General features: G+C 33.2%; 1 protein-coding gene across 2 annotated transcripts in view; it reads left to right on the top strand.

Moving 5' to 3' along the window:
- LOC129243876 (putative uncharacterized protein DDB_G0282133) overlaps window positions 1-13,136 on the top strand; it is a 219,843-nt gene that overhangs the window by 82,660 nt on the left and 124,047 nt on the right. For both annotated transcript variants that reach the window (XM_054881283.1, XM_054881284.1), the window contains exon 3: window positions 3,082-3,114. The gene's annotated coding sequence lies outside the window, so the exon portion shown is untranslated. The remainder of the gene's footprint in view (window positions 1-3,081; window positions 3,115-13,136) is intronic.

Genomic DNA, 13,136 nt, shown 5'->3' with positions numbered 1-13,136 from the left:
CGCCGAAACTCAGTTGATTTTAGTAATTTATAGCTGATTAAAAACAGAATTATTTTATAATCTTTTATAGTATACACGGGTTGTCACAAAAATTATTTCAAATGATATTTAAAATGAAAAAATGTACAAATATTCATATCTTGTTTATATTTCTCCTTCTTGCTCTGCTATTCCTGAAAATATTTAAAAATTGTTAGCTGCTAAATATATGTATTCCTTTGGTTGACTTATACAATTTTTAAACTGAATAAAAATAAACATGAAATTACGGCTAAATATATCAAATATGAAATCTATGAACCATTTTTTTTCTACACTAAGTCCAGATTTTGAAGGTCAATTAAAATTCTGAGTGCGCAATTTTTTTCTTGACTATATCTACAGTTTAATGTATCTAACATATGATATCTATGCTACTATTAACGCTATTACTAGCGATTTAATTAACCATTTTTGTGTTTTCGAACTCATCATCCAATCATCTAATCCTCCAATTTTGTTTCGGAATAACCTTTTTTTATTTTGACCTTTAGGCGCTCGATTGCTTGTCTGTCAAATATGATTGACATATGACGCCATTCGCAAAAATTATAAGTCTTCCGATAGGGTTATTAATTTTGCGCCACCTTGTATTCGCACCTCGGTATACAAATTCTTGTTGCCTACTGTAATGTGCAATCCGTATGATACTTAAAACGATCAGTTTACTACTTTTGTGATGGAATCTGTTGTTGCTGTTTTATGTTTTTTTTTTGTTCCTTTGGTACAGCTGAGGAATTACATATTTGCATAATTGATTATTCTTGCTTTTGATTGACTTTATTGAAGCGAATGCGCTATAATTTTACTACCTGTTGGTAGACAGCTGTTCACAAGCATAGATCGGTACGGGTGTGTAACTTGAAGCTATTTGCATATGTATATGCACTCATGCACATAAACGTATGTAAGTCTGCATAACTTCTGCTGCATTATTCTCAATTCGACAATTCAACGCGTCAACGCTTTATTTGCTTTGTGGTCACAACGTTGCATATTGCAATTGAAATGCTAATGAATGCTAACTAATATTTAATTGGTCTATTGATTATATGAAGTATTTGACCTATCGTTCAGCAGGTAATAACTGGCGCTCATTTAATTTTAATTTCTAGTATGCTTACGCCAACAAATTGGGTGCACAGCTGAACTTTAAATGTTTTTTATGCATTCCGCATCTGGTTATGTGCTGTACTTATGACTCACCACATAAAAACACTATTCAATAAAAGAGAAAAGCCTCAGATAACCTTTTCTTTATAATTATCCAGCTAATTAAATTTCATTTAAGTCTTTAAATTGGGGGTAATCACTTGGTTGGTATTTTTTGTTAATAAAAACTGTACCGCTGTCAGGTTGGAACGGAAATGTAATGGACGGAACGAAGTAAAAAAATCCCTTCACTTTGCAACGTACACATACGACTACATATATATTTCTATAACCCCTACTAACCACTGTTAATTCGTACCGCCATAATATCCTCCAATAACGCCCCGTTGCAAAATAATAAAAATACCAATATTTTTTATTTATAGTTCATACTGCAACAAAAATCATTCAAAGGAAAGTTTCAAACTTTGTACCACATTTTTGAAAATGTCATCAAAGCTTTCAACTTTTTAACCAGAATATTTTCAATTTTTAGAATTTTTCTAGGTATGCAAGTTTGAAGTGACTACAAAATATCGTTGAGTTTTGAAAATCTTTTTTCACTCAGGTGTCACGCCTTTTGCTTCCATACAAAGTATATATGCTCGAGTTTTTGGTGTTGAACAAAGATCCATACCCATAAATATTCTAAAAATTTTGGTTAAAAAGTTGAAAGTTTTGATGAAATTTTGCACACCTTTTGAAATTTTGCGTTATTCTTGTTGTAGTATGAAATATATTTTTATAAAAAAATACTGGTGTGTTTACAATTTGGCAACAATGTACATGAGAAGAATTCGTAAGCGTAAAGAAATACATTATTTTCTCGATAAATGGCTTTAGTGATCGATATCTCGCCAAGTATCGATCAAACAATTTAAAGTTTCTGCTCGTTGTCAAGGTCACACTAAAAAAATTTTTTTGCAGATTTTTTGTTTGGTTCATTTAGTTGTGAGTTACAGGTTGTTAATAATGGAAGTCCACAAAGAGAAAATTCGGTACTTTTTACAGTTTTTCTTGGATAAAGGTGAAAATTCAGGCCTGAAATTGTGAGTGATGTTTATGGCGCCGATACAGTAATAGCTAATGACGTGCAATTTTGATTTTCAATTTTATTTTCAATTTTTATTTCCTCAATTCAATCGAGGCATTTCTGGTGTTAAAAAAGATATCGATAATATCGAAAATTTCGATAAAATCACAGCAATAATCGAAGTTGACTGGGACGTAAGTAGGCGTAACATCACCCAGAAGCTAAAGATTGAACATGAAACATTTTCGCAAAAAAATGGATTTCTTTTTCCCCAAATTAATATGTACATATGTATATGTATAGTTTACACTTTTACCTTTTATTGGGTATTTGGCCGAGCTCCGCTTTTTATTTATGGCGTGTGTTTTATTGTTTTTTTTTTTCACAAATGAAAGGACCTACAGTTTTAAGCCTGCTCCGAAAGGCAGACTGTTTTTTATGAGAAGCTTCTTCACGGCAGAAATTTACTTAGAGGTTTGCTCTTGCCTGCCAAGAGGCGACTGCTATCGGAAAAAACCTTTTTCCTATTATTTGATGTTTCATGTCCGAGCGGCGAGTAGTTAGGGCGCATTTATCCTTTGTTAGATTGCCAGTCGAGTTTTTTCTTTGCTCCAATTTATGGTGGGAGAAGCTTTTGCCCTGCATAGGTGTCTTTACTTCTCTGCCTGCCTCAATTCTCTGCCTTACTCGTTCCTCGTGCAAACTTTTATATAGCCATTAACACACTTTCAATTTGCCATTCTATTCAGTTTTTCTATTATACCATTTGCTCACTTATTTAAATAATTTTAATTACTGACAATCATTCATCATTCGATGCTAACTAATCTTTTTACTCTTCTCTTTCCTTTCCAAAGGTTTGAAGCTATCGAAGCGAGCAGATGTTACAAGTAAGTCCAACTCAAATCACTCTGATGCCAATTAAAAACAAAAAAAAACGAATGTAATAAAAACAATAATATATATATCTATATATATTTATATATACATATATAGTATATAAATGTACATATATACGTATGGCAAACGCAAATAGCTCAAGCCCCAATATGAATAATTTAGTGATGCTTAAATAGCTCATACACACACAAACACACAAATGTGTTGCATCAATTTATGTATGTATGTGTATATTCTTGTATATGCATGTGCCTGTGTACGGCGTATATGCAGGTACTCGCGCATATTTGCGCGTCATTTAACTCATTACATATTTGCCAATTTGTAAAGCACTTCGATTTTTCTCACTTGCATAAGCAATGCGACACACAGCCAGCCAACACACGTTCTCGCTTAGAAAACATATTTGAAATTCCTTGTAGTTTAAAAGAATTTGCGTGCCAAACAACGTGAGCATCTCAACATAAATGACTATTGAGTTTCTGTTCAACAGCAAAATGACTTTTTTGGTTGCTTTTTCTCAATAAAAAATGTATTGAAGCAAAAGATAAAGAGCAAGTCATTAAAAGGTATTTGCTGGCTTTTGTTCACATTACTAATACAATAATAATAGACATGCATAGTTATTATTTAAAAATAAAAATGTAGCTTGGTGGGCGCTTCCTATTGTTATTTGATGTGAGAAGTTTCCGGGAAAAAGCTCACTTGCAGTTAAATAATTATATGCCAATTTTCAAGTATCCAAGCATTTTGAAACGCGCGATATGACGTTTATGGAAGAAAGATGATTTACTTTGTTTTTTCCTATTGCTGTCTTCACTGCAATCAAAAGAGTAGGATCTACCTGTATTAAGAGTTCTAGGTCATATGTTTATATTGAAAAAGAAATCTAGGAGGATGGGACCAAATTTCCTATATGTCCTATAAGTCCACTTTTGGCAAAAGTTATTAATGTTAATATTTCCAAGATACGAATATCTTATTTTTATAATTGTAATCACCAAACAAATACCGACTTATACCATTGTCAAGAAAACGTCTCATACAATTTTAGCAATTGCTGCATGTTTAGGACTTGGTGACTTTTTGTCTCATATTTTCTTTATTTATTTTGAATTTTATTGTACGGTCGAGCCTCGAAAGCCTTGGTAGCTAGCACTCCCCTGTGTGTTGTATTCTTGAACCTACCTACGCTTCTCTGAATATTTTTTTTCTCGTTGTTTGTTAATATGCTGCTAATTAATTTTATCATTTTTTGTTTGTTTATTTACTCTTCAATAGCCGAATAAGTCAAGAATTTAACTCTAACACTTTTAATTAAGTTCTGCATATCATGCTTTGCGAGACAGCAGTGGTGCCGAAATTTCGCCAAACAAAAAACTGTGTGCCATAAAATATAAATATATATATATTTATTTATAACTGGCGCGTACACCCTTTTTGGGTGTTTGGCCGAGCTTCTCCTCGTATTTGTGGTGTGCGTCTTGATGTTGTTCCATAAATGGAGGGGCCTACAGTTTCAAGCCGACTCCGAACGGCAAATATTTTTATGAGGAGCTTTTTCATGGCAGAAATACACTCGGAGGTTTGTCATTGCCTGTCGAGGAGCGACCACTATTAGAAAAATGTTTTTCTTAATTTTGGTGTTTTCACCGAGATTCGAGCCGACGTTCTCTCTGTGAATTCCGAATGGTAGTCGCGCACCAACCCATTCGGCTACGGCGGCCGCTGGAAATCTATTCATACCTTCTAAAAATAGAATGTGGCTATAAAACATACATACATATGTATATTTAAATTAAATTTAAAACAAAGATCTGTAAATAATTTTTTTATGTGTTTAAGAAATACATAGAATATATTTTATTACTACAAATTTCTGCTTCAGTCACTGTCTAAGAGATGCCACCACTAGTTGCCTTCTAATGACCGCTGGACGGTGCTTAAAATACATGTATGTATGTTTTCCACTGTGTTTATGTGTTTCTACTTGTAAATTAGCCACACAACTCTTTTATTATACTTAAGTATATTAACATTATTTTTTTACATTCTTAATAAGCATTCCATAGCTTAGCACTTTTTCACGGCCTTGCGTTGGCCCAATTTCATGTGTGTTGCTTTATATTCAATCCCGGAAGGTGTTGTTGTTTTTGTTTTCATTGCTTTGTTCCACTTGTATTTATTTGTTATACTTGTATATTTTTTCTATTATTTTTATTTGTTAAGATGTTATTATTATTATTATTTAGGACGCATAATTGTTTTTAATATTTCTATTGTAATTTAAATTTAGTCATAAACTTCAAGGTAAATGACACAGGAAGCGTTCTAAGTGCTATTTTTTCACTACTATTATTTTTCTTATACTTGAAGTTATTGTTGCTAAATACTTGAAAAACATTTTAGATAGTTATTTTGTTTATTTTTGTAATTAATTGCATAACGAAGTTGTGTTTGGCCCGAAACTAGGTTAATGCTTTTTTACATACAAATGAACTTCTCAGATAACAAGGCTTGCATAGCAGCTGACTTTTGTTTAATGTTAATGTAATTAAAAGATAAATTCAAGCACTACTTGAGTATGCCAACGATATGCGAAAAATAAAAATTGCAATTGAATTAAAGTAAAAAGCAACCACCGCAGACAAGTGAGTTTGTGCGTGACTGCCATTCGATTGGTACCGGATGCCATGTCTAACAGGGACAAGAAATAGCAAACCGTTTTTCTAGTGATTTCTAATAGCGATCGGCCTTGTGCCTTGAAAAAAACTTTTCATAAAAACCTTCTGCCGTTCGAAGGCATCATAATACTGTAGAGCGCTTCCTTTTGTAGTTAATATCAAGACGCATACCCACCCTGCCGACCGCCGTAGCTGAATGGGTTGTTGCGTGACTACCATTCCGTGCATGAAACATCAAAATGAAGAAACAGTTTTCTCTAATAACGATCGCCCCGCGGTAGAAAATCGCAGATCTCTAAGTGTATTTCTGCCATAAAAAAGCTCCTCATAAAACAAAATATCTGCCGTTCGGAGTCGGCTTAAAACTGTAAGTCCCACCATTTGTCGAACAATATCAAGACGCACACCACAAATAGGACCAGGAACTCGGTCAAACACCTAAAATTATTCACTTATTTTATACCCTGAATTGGAATACAAGCTGTGCTAAATACTCAGCAAAGCAAAACATATACGAAGTGTGCTCAAAAGGTAAGGTGACTTTTCACGCACATGCTGAATATATGTTCACACTTTCAGTTTTACTTATATAAGTATGACATATATATGTATGTAGCTCGTTCTTACCAGATTGCCAAATATTAGACGCATTTTGGTTTCCTCAGCGATTATTAGGCTTTGGAAAACATCATAAAAATGTCTCAACTTTTTGTACAAATCATCATCAATCTTGCCTAAACCACCATACTTTTCCGAACTTAGACCCTTGCGAACTTTTCTTGCTCCATACACAGAAAATGTCTATGAATAGATGCAGATTTGTCCCATTTGTGGAGATAAAGTTCGCGTCGTTGGAACTGCTCAGGCCATACCAGAAAATTTTTTGTTCAGAGGTGGTTCAAAGATCTTGTTTTTTTCCTTTGAACTTTATTTTGTATTCTGTCCGTAATTATAATTCATAGAAGCTCTTTTACAAATATTTGAACTCATTTAAAAAATTACATTGATTTAAGTATTAAAGATATATTTCTTGCGAAATATCCTTTCCAGTAAAGAGATTTAACTTTTTATAGGTAACTCTTAGACCAGGATTTTCCCTGTCAACCTTCAAAAGACACACAATGGTGGCATGGCAGTAGTGGCCAGTTCCTTTAGATGCGTTTGAAGACGATCTCGGTAATTGCTGGCTCAATTTTTTATTTCCTCTTATATTAAAGAAATTTTTAACTCCCGATGAATTTGGGTATCTGTCATGATCACGGAGCATTTAGCAGTATGCGTAGGGTCTTGGACTGAAAACGTTGCCGAGTTTCCAAATTTGATGATGTGCCCCACAGTTGGATTCCATAAGATCAGATTTGTTTGGGCACAGAGTTGTAAAGGAAAAGCTTGTTGTCCATTGAGAGGGAGCATTTACGCTTTAACAACCAATACATTTTTCGAGACATTATTCTCAAGGTTTTTTTTTTTTTTGACAAAGACATGCGTTTTGCACGAAAGACGTGTATCCATATGAATGCTCAGTATTTGACAGTACCAATTTGCGGGATTGATGTAATGTTTAAGTTGATTTGTGGGCAGGTAGTACTCCTTGCAGTAAAGGTTATATATGAGGTTTTATTTGCGTTCACTTTCAAACGCCAGCTCCGGAGCCCTTTGAAGATTTCTTTTTTTGCCGGTTTGGAACTTAGAAGAGGCTTTTGTGGGATCTGCTGCTGTCGTCAGCGTCACCGGCAAAACTACCGGTTAGAACATCGTTTGTGGTTGGCAAATCGGAATTATATCTGAAGTTGATTTCTTTGAAGGGGGCAAAATAAATATTGATGAATAATATTTTTTTTTTTTTGAGAATAATAAAAGGTCGCCTTACTTTTAGAGCACGCTTCGCATACTACAATTATATAAAAAACATGCCGACATCCCAAAATGCTAGAATGTACAATAAAAATGTAAAACACTAAGGACTTATCCTGTTCGATATTCATGGGATGTACACTGGATTCCTGAAGGTTAAGTTTTTAGCGAAAAAAAAGTTTTCCGAATTCTGAAATCATAATTCATCGGTTATCAATCAAGATAGTCCACTGGTTCTTTTCTGATTTTCTGTCAAGAAATTTTAGCCAAGTAAGGCATTCTATTCCTTGTATCATCCACCTTATTCGCCAAATCTAGTGTTGCTCCACATCTAGCTGTGTGGTAAAGTATCTCCTACAAAGTGTCGAACATTACAAGTTACTGCAGATACCTCGCTTACGGCTCCTAACGGATCATCATTAAATCTTGCTTGCTTTAGTTTGTGTTTTGGTTGTTGTACACCTATACATTTTACACACGCCTGAAGCTCTATAATAATTATTGTTGAAGATATTAACCATACTGATAGCAACTGGCTTTAATATGTAGACTCTCGGTAAGTCTTCTAATGATTATCGCAAGCTTCATATCAGATTGCCCTTACATTTATCTCTTTGAAATATTTTTCTATTTGAATGTTTTGTGCCTATAGGCAAAAATTCTTGATATGTGATTATAAAGTCGATTAAATTTCATCGTCTAATTTTCTTGATTACTTTTTGCATTAATCTGTAACTTAATAACTTTTTTTACTTATCTGTTATTCATGGAATTTGATGCCACTGATAGAAAGATAAAAAAAAGTTATGGGGAAAAAACTTACAAATCATTTTATGTTGTCAAGCTATCAAAGAAATCATATTGTAAATTTCAAAAGCAAATAAAGAATTAAGCTCAGATTACCTTTTTTTCTATTTCCTCTTCAAATATTAGCATATTTTAATAGAGTGTGCAAATGTATAAATAAAAGAGTGCGAAGAAGAACCAACAGGCTTTGTTTAAAAATAAGTAAAAAAAATTACAAGCTCCATGTAAAATCAATACCTAACGGGTGCCATACCACACACACACCTATACACATACATGGAAACATTATCTTATCTTTCGCTGTGCGCGCTGGGGGGTTTGACATATGATTTAACGCTTCTTTTTGACACACCTTTCAATAAACAGTCAATACTAATAATAAGTCACAGAAAACACAAGTAAAAACAACAAAAGGAATTATATCGCTTTAAATTTAACGCTTTCAGCGTATTCATTAATTATTACTTCCAGTAGAACATTAAATAAATTAGAAAAGAAAAAGTCAATAAGTAGAGAGCTTGAGGTCTGTCGCACGCAGCTGAGCAAACGCACACTTCCACTCACTAATATATATGTATACTTGCCTACTCGTGCATAGATATGGCAATATGCAAATTTTCCAAACGCACACAAAAGTTTGCGCTAAAACCTGAGCTCATCGCTCAGAATATGCGCGAAACACTCTACCTCAATAGTTTATTAACCTTAAGTGGAGCTATTGCCACTTCAAGTAAGAAGAAGAAGAAGAAGTATAGAAAGAACTGGAACAAACACATCTGCAGAAAAACTAGCATTTAATAACCTAAGGCGATGTTTGGAAAATAACCTGAAAACAACAGAACAAAATCAAATACAGTTAACTAGCCATTTATTGGCATGGAAATGATAACTCTTGAGATCAGCTGAAGTTAATACATACACACACATACTTATACATATTTAAGTGTGTATACTGGTAACACAATTTTAGAATGTCGAAGTGAAGGTAGTGGACACACCAAGTTATAACAATAAAATTTCCATAATATCTACATATAAATTTGTATATGTACTTAAGATCAAAAGTTATTTATCTGCATTTGAGAGTGTGTGTGTGCTTATCTGCTCTACACGCGTCTATCAACTTATACAATACATTATTTCCTCAGTATTACTCTGCTTTACGATTTGTTTAAAGGCACGATAATCTTAGTATGTCACACCTATACATTCACGCACACACACAAGCCTGTATTTATATGTCCTGTTTAATGATATATAAAGTTGCCTAAAATTAGTAGGTCTAAAATGTTAAGTGCCAATTTGTTGCTTGGTGCTATTCTTGCAATAAGTCACTAGCAAAAGTACCACTAACTCTCTAGTAGTATTGCAAACTTATCAATCTTAGCATTCAGTCCCGAGCAATGGAATTTATCAGTTCAATAATGTATAACAAATAATATAAAATTCTTTATAATAAGTTATTTGCATGCTGTTTTGTTTCAAACTAGTTCATTTTAAAGTAGTTCGTTGTAAACTAGTTGTATTTACAACTGGTCTGATTTAAACTAGTTAATTTTCAACTAGTTAATTTTATAATAGCTGCTTTTAAACCAGTTTTTAAACTATTTCTTTTTAAATCGTTTTAAACCAGTTCTTTTTAAACTGGTCCGATTTAAATTAATTCAATTTCAACTAGCTAATTTGGAACTAGTTTTTTTTAAACCAGTATTTTAACAAATTCATTTTAAACTATTTCTTTTTAAGTCATTTTAACCAGTTCTTTTCAAACCGGTCCGATTTAAACTTGTTTATTTTCAACTAGATAATCTTAAACTGGTTGGTTTTAAACTAGTGTTTTTAACTAACTCATTTTACACTTTTCCTTTTTAAATCGTTTTAAATCAGATCTTTTCAAACTGGTCCAATTTAAACTAGTTCAATTCATTTCATTTAAAACTAGTTTGCTTTGAACCCGTTCGTTTTAAATTGATTGATATGAAACGACATCGAAGCTAATTATAGATATATTTAAATGTAAAGTTGCTGAACTAGCTACATTTTTTTATTTAAGTTTAATTTTAAAGCTTAGGGCTTAAAGGCGCACCACTTAGTAAATATTCCCCCAATGCCAGTCTTAACAGGCCGTGGTCTCCCCATGGTTTTGATCGGTCAGCGGGTTGGTAGGTATGCGGCTATTCAATCACTGAGTTTCACAAGAATAACAGCCTTGTGTGAAGAGATGAAAATAGACAAACAGAGAATTACCAACTATTATTTTTTTTTCGCCTTACCTATAACCTGTGTGTTCATAGGAACATATTTTCAAATAATTATCTGAAAATATCGAAAATCCTAATCATCTAATCTATTCCAACCACATTCACTTAAACTTGCGGATAAGAACAACTCTTAAAGATATATTAGTCTCAGCTTTCAAAGCAATAGGGAAACTTTTCGCCAAGCTGCATTTGGTGTACACATTTTTTTTTAAGAGTTTGGCCTGCCTTCTTCTTGAATTTGTTATGTGCATCTTACAAACATCCTAAAAATTAAGTGGCTCCATCTACGGTGGCCGTAATATCTACTGTCTTTAAACTTTCAACTTAGCAATCTAAAATGTACTGTTCAAATAATTTACAATGGTGTTATAAAAAAATTCATTATTTGCTTGACGGAACATTCGTTCAGGTCAATTGAACATTGACTTTTGTGCTCCGTTTTGGCTATTCAAATTTGTCTATATCTCTTTTCTCATACATTTCCTCCTTCTTTGCTGTTATCTGTCTATTTCACAGCGATTCAGTTGATTGGCTACTTGGTTTATTCAAAACAAATTGGCTCCTCTTCAGTTTGACTTAAGCTACTAACTATTGTTATTGTTTTCATTATTTTCTCAAGTCTTTTTTCAATGCAAATATTCCAAAACAAGTATTTTGCTGCCGGTTTCGTGCAATACCAGAAATCAGCTGTATTGAACCCCAACAACCTATTAATAGTCGTGCTTCGCGATTGTTTTTATTTGTGTATCGTTGACTTCTGCTGTTGTTACTTCGGCATGTTATGCAGCAAACAAAACTCTTCAATCTGTTTCTTAGCAAATTTTCTTATTTATAAACCAAATATGCATACTCTCCTTTTCACTGATATCTGCTATATGAACGAAACAACTAGGCAACTATGTAAATATTTTTCAACTTTGGCACCGCAACCTCCTATAAATTAAAATATTTATACACCCTACCCACCAACACATTACCGCACTTTATACTCATTTACAGAAATACAACAAATCGTTAAAATACGCTAAGCAATAAAATCCAAACATTAAATTATATTGAGCGCTCATTTGATTTAACGAGCAAAAACGAAAGACTTAAGCGACAAACCCGTTTCATAATTAACCATATTATCAGTGATAAAACTTGTATAGCTGAATGTTTCGCATGAAATAGTCGCATCGAAAGCAGCACATAAGTAAGTAAGGTATTACCTTCCCCTGTAGTGGGTGTGGCGCATTGGAATTCGCATTATTGCAACATCTCTAGTTTTGTTTGACGTTTCGTCGACAACCTGCTTCAACGGCAGCAAAGATGTGTCATGAGTTCATGCGAAGCAGTAACTCCCGGCTATGAAAAGCGAAGAAAGCAATACCGTGGCGTAAAATTCAAACACCTACAAATTACTGGTTGGTATTAGATTACAGTGTAGATAAATTTAATTGTGTGTGCTCATGTCGACATGCTCACATTAAAAACTGTGGGTAAAAGAATACTCGTAGGAATAATTATCAAATTATGCAATTTATAGCAAAACAAGTATACATAACAGCCAGAGAAGCAGATATGTTTATGCGATAAATATACTGAAGAAGTACAAATCTTTTTCAAAAACTATAATACCGCAAAGCCGAAATAGTTCATGGCGACTAACATTCGGTTTTAGGCCTGATATGAATTAAATAATAAATGTATTAAAACGAGTAGTATAAAACATGGTGCTCTTTAATTTTCAAATTCACATTTACTCAGCCATTCATAGCAGCATAAAAAAATTGTGCGTAATGGGTAAGAAAGAAATTCCCTTCAATGGAGGACCTCAAAAACTTATTACTTACTAACTCCGACTCAAACCATATAGACAAAAATATAGTTATGGTAGAGTTGATCAACATACGCCAAATGTCTTTAAATATCATTCAGCTCAATTAAAGATAATTGGCAGGTACAAAAATTTAATCAAAGTGTACATAAAGATAAAAGAATTGAAACATAGATCATCTGAATTCAAAGAAATCTAGCTGAATAGCTAACAAGTAAAAAAATTATATATTTTGTCTTAAATTGGTTTTCTAGATGACAACCTTTCACCGTTTTTCAAAATTTTTCGTGTGCTAATTTTTATTAAACAAGAAAAATACCTGCTGAGTAACACAAATTTGAATATAGCTACACTAAATACAAATCATTCAAGTAAAACACTCACGCATTGGCCGTGTAACAAAAACTCAAAAGTATTTAATTCATCTATTTACTAAAGACTCGAATTCAGCTCAGCTGAATATATCTAAAAAACAAAAATAAATAATTGGCGCGTACACTTCTGTTAGGTGCTTGGCCGAGCTCCTCCTCCTATTTGTGGTGTGCGTGTTGATGCTGTTCCACAAATGGAGGGACCTACAGTTTCAA

Source organism: Anastrepha obliqua, chromosome 4 (genome assembly GCF_027943255.1).
Source record: "Anastrepha obliqua isolate idAnaObli1 chromosome 4, idAnaObli1_1.0, whole genome shotgun sequence".
In the NCBI taxonomy this organism is placed as follows: Eukaryota; Metazoa; Arthropoda; class Insecta; order Diptera; family Tephritidae; genus Anastrepha; species Anastrepha obliqua.
The sequence above is the reverse complement of the archived record's forward strand: the minus strand, read 5'-3'. Positions and strand labels throughout refer to the sequence as shown.